The 6,824-nt window shown below is 60.9% G+C and overlaps 1 protein-coding gene across 1 annotated transcript in view; it reads right to left on the reverse strand.

Moving 5' to 3' along the window:
• Positions 1-6,824, reverse strand: part of PTPRN2 (protein tyrosine phosphatase receptor type N2) — a 555,617-nt gene that overhangs the window by 87,884 nt on the left and 460,909 nt on the right. The window lies entirely within an intron of this gene.

Consider the following 6,824-nt stretch of genomic DNA (forward strand, 5'->3'; position numbering starts at 1 on the left):
ACACACACAGACACACACATAGACACACACACAGACACATAGAGACACACACAGACACACACACAGAGACACAGAGACACACACAGAGACATACACACAGAGACACACAGACACACACAGAGATACACACACACACGCACACAGACACACACACACAGAGACACACACACACAGAGACACACATAGACACACACACACAGATAGACACACAGACACAGAAACACAGACACACACACAGATAGACACAGACACACACAGACACATAGAGACACACACACAGACAGATACAGACACACACACAGACACACACAGACAGACACACAAACACATAGACACACAAATACAGACACGCACAGACACACAGACAGACACATAGAGACACACACACAGAGACACACACAGAGACAGATACACACACACACAGACACAGACACAGACACACAGACACAGAAACACAGACACAGACACACACAGAGACACGCACACAGACGAGCAAGGCTCAGGCGGGGCCGCCCTGCCCGTGCGCTGTGTGGACAGACTTCAGGCGCCTCCTCGCTCCTCAGAATGTGGGCTCTGGTGGGGGCAGGGGTTATACTGAAATACAGACACTTGCACCTTCGTCACAGCATTAGAAAAAACCCTCTTTTTGGTTCTTCTTGTTCCCAAAGCCTCGCTTGCAGTGGTGAGGCCACGTGGGAGACACTCAGCAGAAGCGCGCACGGGGGACACTCAGGGTGGACGGGGTCGGGCCTGCCGGATGGGCTCCCTGGGCCCAACGGAGCTCGGCGGGGCCACCGCGGGGCCTCAGGGCCCCAGCACAGGGGTGTGTGGCCAGTCTGGAGGGGGAAGCCCAGCCGTGCCTGCGGCCACCAGACTCAGGGCTCAGTGGTCACCCGGCCCCCAGGAGACCCAGCCGGACGCTCCCCTGCTTCTGACCCACAGAAGTGCCTTTGGGGGATCCCATCAGTCACGCTGCAGTGACTCCCAGCCCTGCCCAGTGGGCACTGTCAGCAGAGCTGTCCAGCAAAAGGACGTGAAGAGAAAGTCTACAAGAGAATCTGGGCCCACGAGCTGAAGACTGCTCGGGGCAAAGAGGTGGTGTGGAGACCCGAGGGTCCTCCTCTTCCCTGGCGCCGGCGCCCCCGGGGGCTGCACTCCGCACACCAGGCTGCTGTCCCGGTCTCAAGGCCCTGCGGGCAAGGAGGTCTCCACTCTGTGTCCTCTCGCCCGGCCGCCCGTCTCGGACTAAACCTCGTCCTGAGGCCGCTGAGGGCTCGCTCTCCCTGGGGACGTTGTGCTAACCCTTCTCTGGGTGAGAGGATGGCTCAGGCGCGCTGTGAGGGGGCCCGCCTGGTCGAGAGCCCCCAGCCCCGTCAGAGCATCTGCGGGGGCCGGTGTGGGCACTGCAGAAGCCGGTGGAAGAGACCAAAGGGAAGGAAGGGTGGTGGTGAGGGGGGCCTGCCGCTCTCCCCCAGGGCTCGGGAGTTACCCGTGGCTCCCAGACAGCCAGTCTGCTTGAGACACCCTCTCGGCTTCACGGAATCTTAGAAGCAACGAGGAGCCCAGGCACGGCGGACGTGCTCAGCTGCATCCACAGGCCACCCAGGGACTGCTGGCCAGGGCTCCTCTGTCCGCGGGAGTCTCCAGGCTCGAATACAGGAGTGGGTTGCCGCGCCCTCCTCCAGGGCGTCTCCCCGACTCAGGGATCGAACCCGCACCTGCTGCGCCTCATGCCCTGCAGGTGGGCTCTTTACCCCCGAGCCACCAGGAAGCCACACAGCAGGCGACTGTGCCGATACGGAGGAAGACGACTCCAGGGGCCAAGCCACGTTCCACCGCTTCCCGCTTAGGCACAGCGGATGTTCCCTGACTTCGAGAAAAGCACACCAGGAACTTTCTGCAGCAACTTGTGAGGTTTCACATTGTTCACGTGAAGAACAGAACATGCCCTCCAAGAACGGTTCCTCCGGGTAAAAGGATCTGAGAAGCTGGCGGCTCACCCCGCCAACAGCAGAACATCAGGGCAGCTGCTGTCTGCCCCGGAGGCGCCGGGATGAAGGGCGACGGCCACTCCCGATTCCATCCCTCCTTGGTCCCCACGGAGAGGGTGCGCCCTGGCGGGGCCCCTGCCTGGCCAGACTCCCTGTGTGACCTCGGGTGAGGCATTCAGGGCCCCGGCCCGAGTGCTTTCATCCTGAGACGGAAGGAACCGGAGAGCGCAGAAGACTCAAGGGTTCCAGTGTGCGGAACGCCAGCGAGGCCCTGCCATGAGGTCCATCACAGACCCCGTCACCATCCCTGTCACTCTAAGTGCGGGAGTGGGTGTTAGTGCAATGGAGACAGAAACGTTCTCTAAACCAGATCAGCTCTTGGTGGCCTGGCGAGTCAGAGACACTTCTCTGGAAGCAGGAATTTTAGAGGTGGGGGTGCCCCACATCACCCCGTGCCTCCTCACGGGTCACTGGTGATTAGGACCGACTTGGAGAGCCGGCCAAGCCCACACAGGTGCCTGCGGCCCCCCAGGACTGGCCCTGCAACTCAGGCCCGGCACTCGCCAGGCTGCTACTGAGAGTGGACTCTCCTTGTGGGTTTTAAATAAAAGCTGTGCAACGATCCAAGAAAAGCCGTCACTGCTCCATCCAAGAGCACCAACACTGACCACAGGGCCCCCAGGCTGCAGAGGAGGCCCCTCGCCTGCCCAGAGCGGGGCTCCAGGCCGCTCAGGCCCACTGCTGGGGGAGCCCACGCGGGGTCAGGCCTCTTTCACCTGCAGATCAAAGTGGGTGCAGCCGCTAAGGGAGGATGCCTGACCTCAAACTGACCACAGTCCAGCTTCTATGTGATAAATGAGGAAGCGGGACGACCTGAGAGGTGGTGGAGCCAGGGGAGGGTCAGGCAGAGATGAGACATCTGGGGGCTGGAGCCACTGCTCCTGGAGACCTGGAAGGGCCCGGCTTGGCGCCAGTGGATGAGTCAGGGGGGAGGTGATATGCCCGGGGCCCAGCAGCCGCCTCGCCCCAGCTCCCGCAAGTCACCAGCGGAGGCGAGTTCCGAGGGCCCCGAGCAGACACTGGGCAGCCCTGCCTCCGCAAAGCCGCCCCTCCAGACAGCACGCCAGGCTGCTCTGGCTGAGCACAGGCCCCCTGGAGCCCAGTGCCTGCACCTGCTGCTCCAGAGGCTGCGGTGGGAGCAGCGGCACCCCCCACGCTGGTTCCCTCCTGGCTCTGGGAAGCATCCATCCACTCACATCCGGAGTTGTGATGCTGACGCTGAGTCCTGGGGGCAGCAGTCGCCAGCTGTGTGACCTTGAGCAAACCGGTGAGCCTCTCTGCGCCCCCACCTCCTCCTCTGAAATGGGGACACGGGCAAAGCTCTCCGGAGGCCCGAGTGGAGACCAGGCTCAGGTGGAGCGTTCGGGAACAGGCCTGAGCTCCCAGGTGGCCATCAGCATTGTCAGGAACTTTCTCAGCAAGCCGCCCACCGGACACTGGACGCCAGGGGCCCTGGTGGGGGTGCAGCCAGGCCCCACGTTCTGGCTGGCAGGCCGGTGGAGCTGAGTGGTGACAAGGGGCCTCGAGAGGTCCGTCCGTCGGGAGCCCTATGGGTGGACGAAGGCGGATGTGGAGGCCAGGAGGTGGGCAGCGAGGGCGAGAGGGCAGGAGGCCCACGTGGCTGGAAGAACCCCCCAGGAGGGGGGCTGCAGGTGAGGGACGGGGCAGGGGGCCAGGACTGCCGTGTCACCCCTTGGGGAGCAATGCTGGGCTCCCATCATACACCCTCGCTTGGCCCCCATTGAGGGACCCGGGTCCAGAAGCAAGAAGTGGGCAGTGAAGGTCAGGGCCGAGCTCCCTGCTCCCCCCAACCTGCAGCTCGGCTCCCCTGGGGGTCTGACTGCTGCAGTCCTCGGGGCTGGGCCAGCCTCGCCCTCTGGACCCGAGACGTGGCGATGAGTTGTGTCCGGCTCGGATTAGCAGGCTGTGGCACCGTCAGAAGCTGTGGGGCTTGTCTGTGCTTGCTGCAGGACGACAGAGCTGAGCGCCACGCCGCACACACGCCAGGCCTGCACGCAGGCAAGTCCCACCCCCGGAGCGGCTCCTGACCTAACCCAAGAGGGCCAGGCCGGTCTGTCCACAGCAAAAACAGGGCTCACCCCGAAGTGGTTCAGTCTGACCTGCCCCAGTCTGACGATGACCATACCCCCCTGGAGGGGACATGTGGGTCCCAGTGTCTGAGGAAAGGGCTCAAGTGAACCTTCGGTCCTGGCTCCTTCCACCCAGTACCAGGCAGAGTCCCTCACGGTCACTGCAGCCACATCACCCCCACACGGTCGCAGGACGCTCTGGGTGAACCCAGAGAGGCAGACGGCCACAGAAAGATGGGGAAATCCCGAGGGTCACCGTGCAGCCTTTTAAGTTAGTCCTTTACGTTGCTCATAGCTTGTAAGTAAATAACAGAAATTCTATGTTTGTCCACGCTCTTGAGCTATTGCTTGAAAATTTAAAATTTCTAAGGAAAAATGAACCTTTTAGAACATTACTACCTGCCTTAGCAATGGTCTGGCCAGGGTACTAATGGTGGAGTTTCATCGCCCAGGTGTATGGTTTTGTAGGAAGAGCCCAGTCTGTGCTCTGTGGGTCTTGCAGCAAGGCTGCCTAGTGTGGTGTGTGGTGGGTTCACCAGGCTGCCCGCCCTTCAACCAGACGGGGACCCTGCAGACAGAGCCTCATTCTTCATTTAAAGGGACCACGTCTCCCTAAAGAGGCATCCACAGTCCACACGGTGACAGTGAAGGCATGAACCCGCTGACCCCTCAGGCAACAGCAGAGCGCACCAGCTAGGCTTAACCACTCATTTTAAATGTAATGTGTAGTTCATAACGTGAGTTCCTATCACACGGAGCTGCGACCAGGCCAACGCGCTTCCCTGAGTTCACTGCCTGCGTTTACGACCAGGAAGGGCCATGCGGCATCGTCCAGGACACGCGTACCATTGAGTGATAAATACTGCAGTCTGTGACAGGGGTTAGAGTGCAGAGCTACGAGCTAGGATCGTCCGGGGAAGGCGGCCCGCTTGAGTGAAAGGAAACTGGCCATGCTGAACGAACTCCACAGCCGGCTCTGAAAGAAACCCAGAGACGAGCCCGCTCACGCTCGGGACTTTTCTTCACTCATCACCCTGGCAGCCAGCAGGCGGGGCAGAGTCCACACCGAGCACTGACCCCCGGGTGAGGCCATGGAACCCCAGAATGAAAACTGTGGGACACAGCCCGTCGAGGTGTGAACGTGTGTGCGTGTGCGTGCATGCATGTACATGCGTGCATGTGTGTGTGTGTGTGTGCGTGCATGCGTGTGTGTCACTCGGTCGCACCCAGCTCTTTGTGACCCCATGGACTGTAGCCCGCCAGGCTCCTCTGCCCATGGGATTTCCCAGGCAGGAATACTGCAGTGGGCTCCGTTTTCTTCTCCAGGGGATCTTCCCGACCCAGGGAACTTGCATCTCCTGCGCTGGCGTTCTTCACCACTGAGCCACAGTGAAGCCTGCGGACTACAGCGCAGCCTCCCTGAAATCACAGTCCCCTTCAGCTTTGCAGATGTGGCCACATCCCGAGCACAGACGAGAGTCTGGCAAATAGCCTTTGCTCGGCTGGACGGCACCTTCCAGCCCCTCCACTGGACAAAAAATCTTTAAGGAGTTTAAGATCCAGACTCACTCTCTTTTGATTAAAAACGGACTCTGCTCATGATCTAGGACATGCTGCTCTCATAAGAACAATCCTGAGCCTTCAGCACGATGCCCTGAGTAGATAAAGGCAATTACCATCCTCGGGTCCCGATTCACGTGACTCAACAACCAAGAGCAATCCACTACAAAGAGAAAGATGGGCAGATTCAGCCACAAGCGCCTTTTGCTTGCAGACCTACACGCGGGGTCGACCAGCCGTCCGTGGGTTCCCTTCAAATGGCTCTTGGCTCGGGGTGCCCTTCGTCCATCCCTGCAGAGTGGGCGCCCGCACAGAGCTGGAGCCCTGGGGCTGCACCCACAGACACGGGGCTCGCTTCCCCCTAAGTGCTCTCTGCAGCTGTGACCGGAGCCCTGGCCCAGGGATCACTCCCACTAGGATTCTGGCCGGATCTGTTTCTCCTCACAGTGCCTGCGCTTTAGCAGGAGAGAAGACGGCACATGTGAAGCAAAAGAAGTACTTTTCTGACAGCGAAGAGGAAACCGCCTGTTTGGGGCCACGCTACTGCGGTTTCCAGGACACCAGTCTCTGGGGAGCTGATGCTTCTCTGCGCGGCTGTGTGTCTTCAGCTTCCGGACTCTCTCAGGCCTGGGGACAGTCACGGAGAGGCCAGAGGCAGTGTCCCAAGCTCCTGGCGGGGGGGCGGCGCACGCACTCACGCAGAGATGGGGCCCTTTGGCTGGCGAGACCACAGCAGCATCAACGGGGCCTCTCTTGGGAAGCAGGGGTTCCTGAGCCATGAGAATCTCAGGAGCCAGCCTAGGGAGATGGACCCAGCAGGGCAGAGAGCTCAGCCCAAGACAGAGCCCGTCCCTGGGTCAAGGGGGTCGGGGGACAGAGCTCGGCTGGAGGCAGACCCCGTCCCTGGGTCAAGGGGGTTGGGGGACAGAGCTTGGCTGGAGACAGACCCTGTCCTTGGGTTAAGGGGGTTGGGGGACAGAGCTCGGCTGGAGACAGACCCTGTCCCTGGGTCAAGGGGGTCGGGAGACAGAGCTCAGCCCAAGACAGAGCCCGTCCCTGGGTCAAGGAGGTCGGGGGACAGAGCTCGGCTGGAGACAGACCCTGTCCTTGGGTTAAGGGGGTT

Source organism: Oryx dammah, unplaced genomic scaffold (assembly GCF_014754425.2).
Source record: "Oryx dammah isolate SB20612 unplaced genomic scaffold, SCBI_Odam_1.1 HiC_scaffold_18, whole genome shotgun sequence".
Lineage (NCBI taxonomy): Eukaryota > Metazoa > Chordata > Mammalia > Artiodactyla > Bovidae > Oryx > Oryx dammah.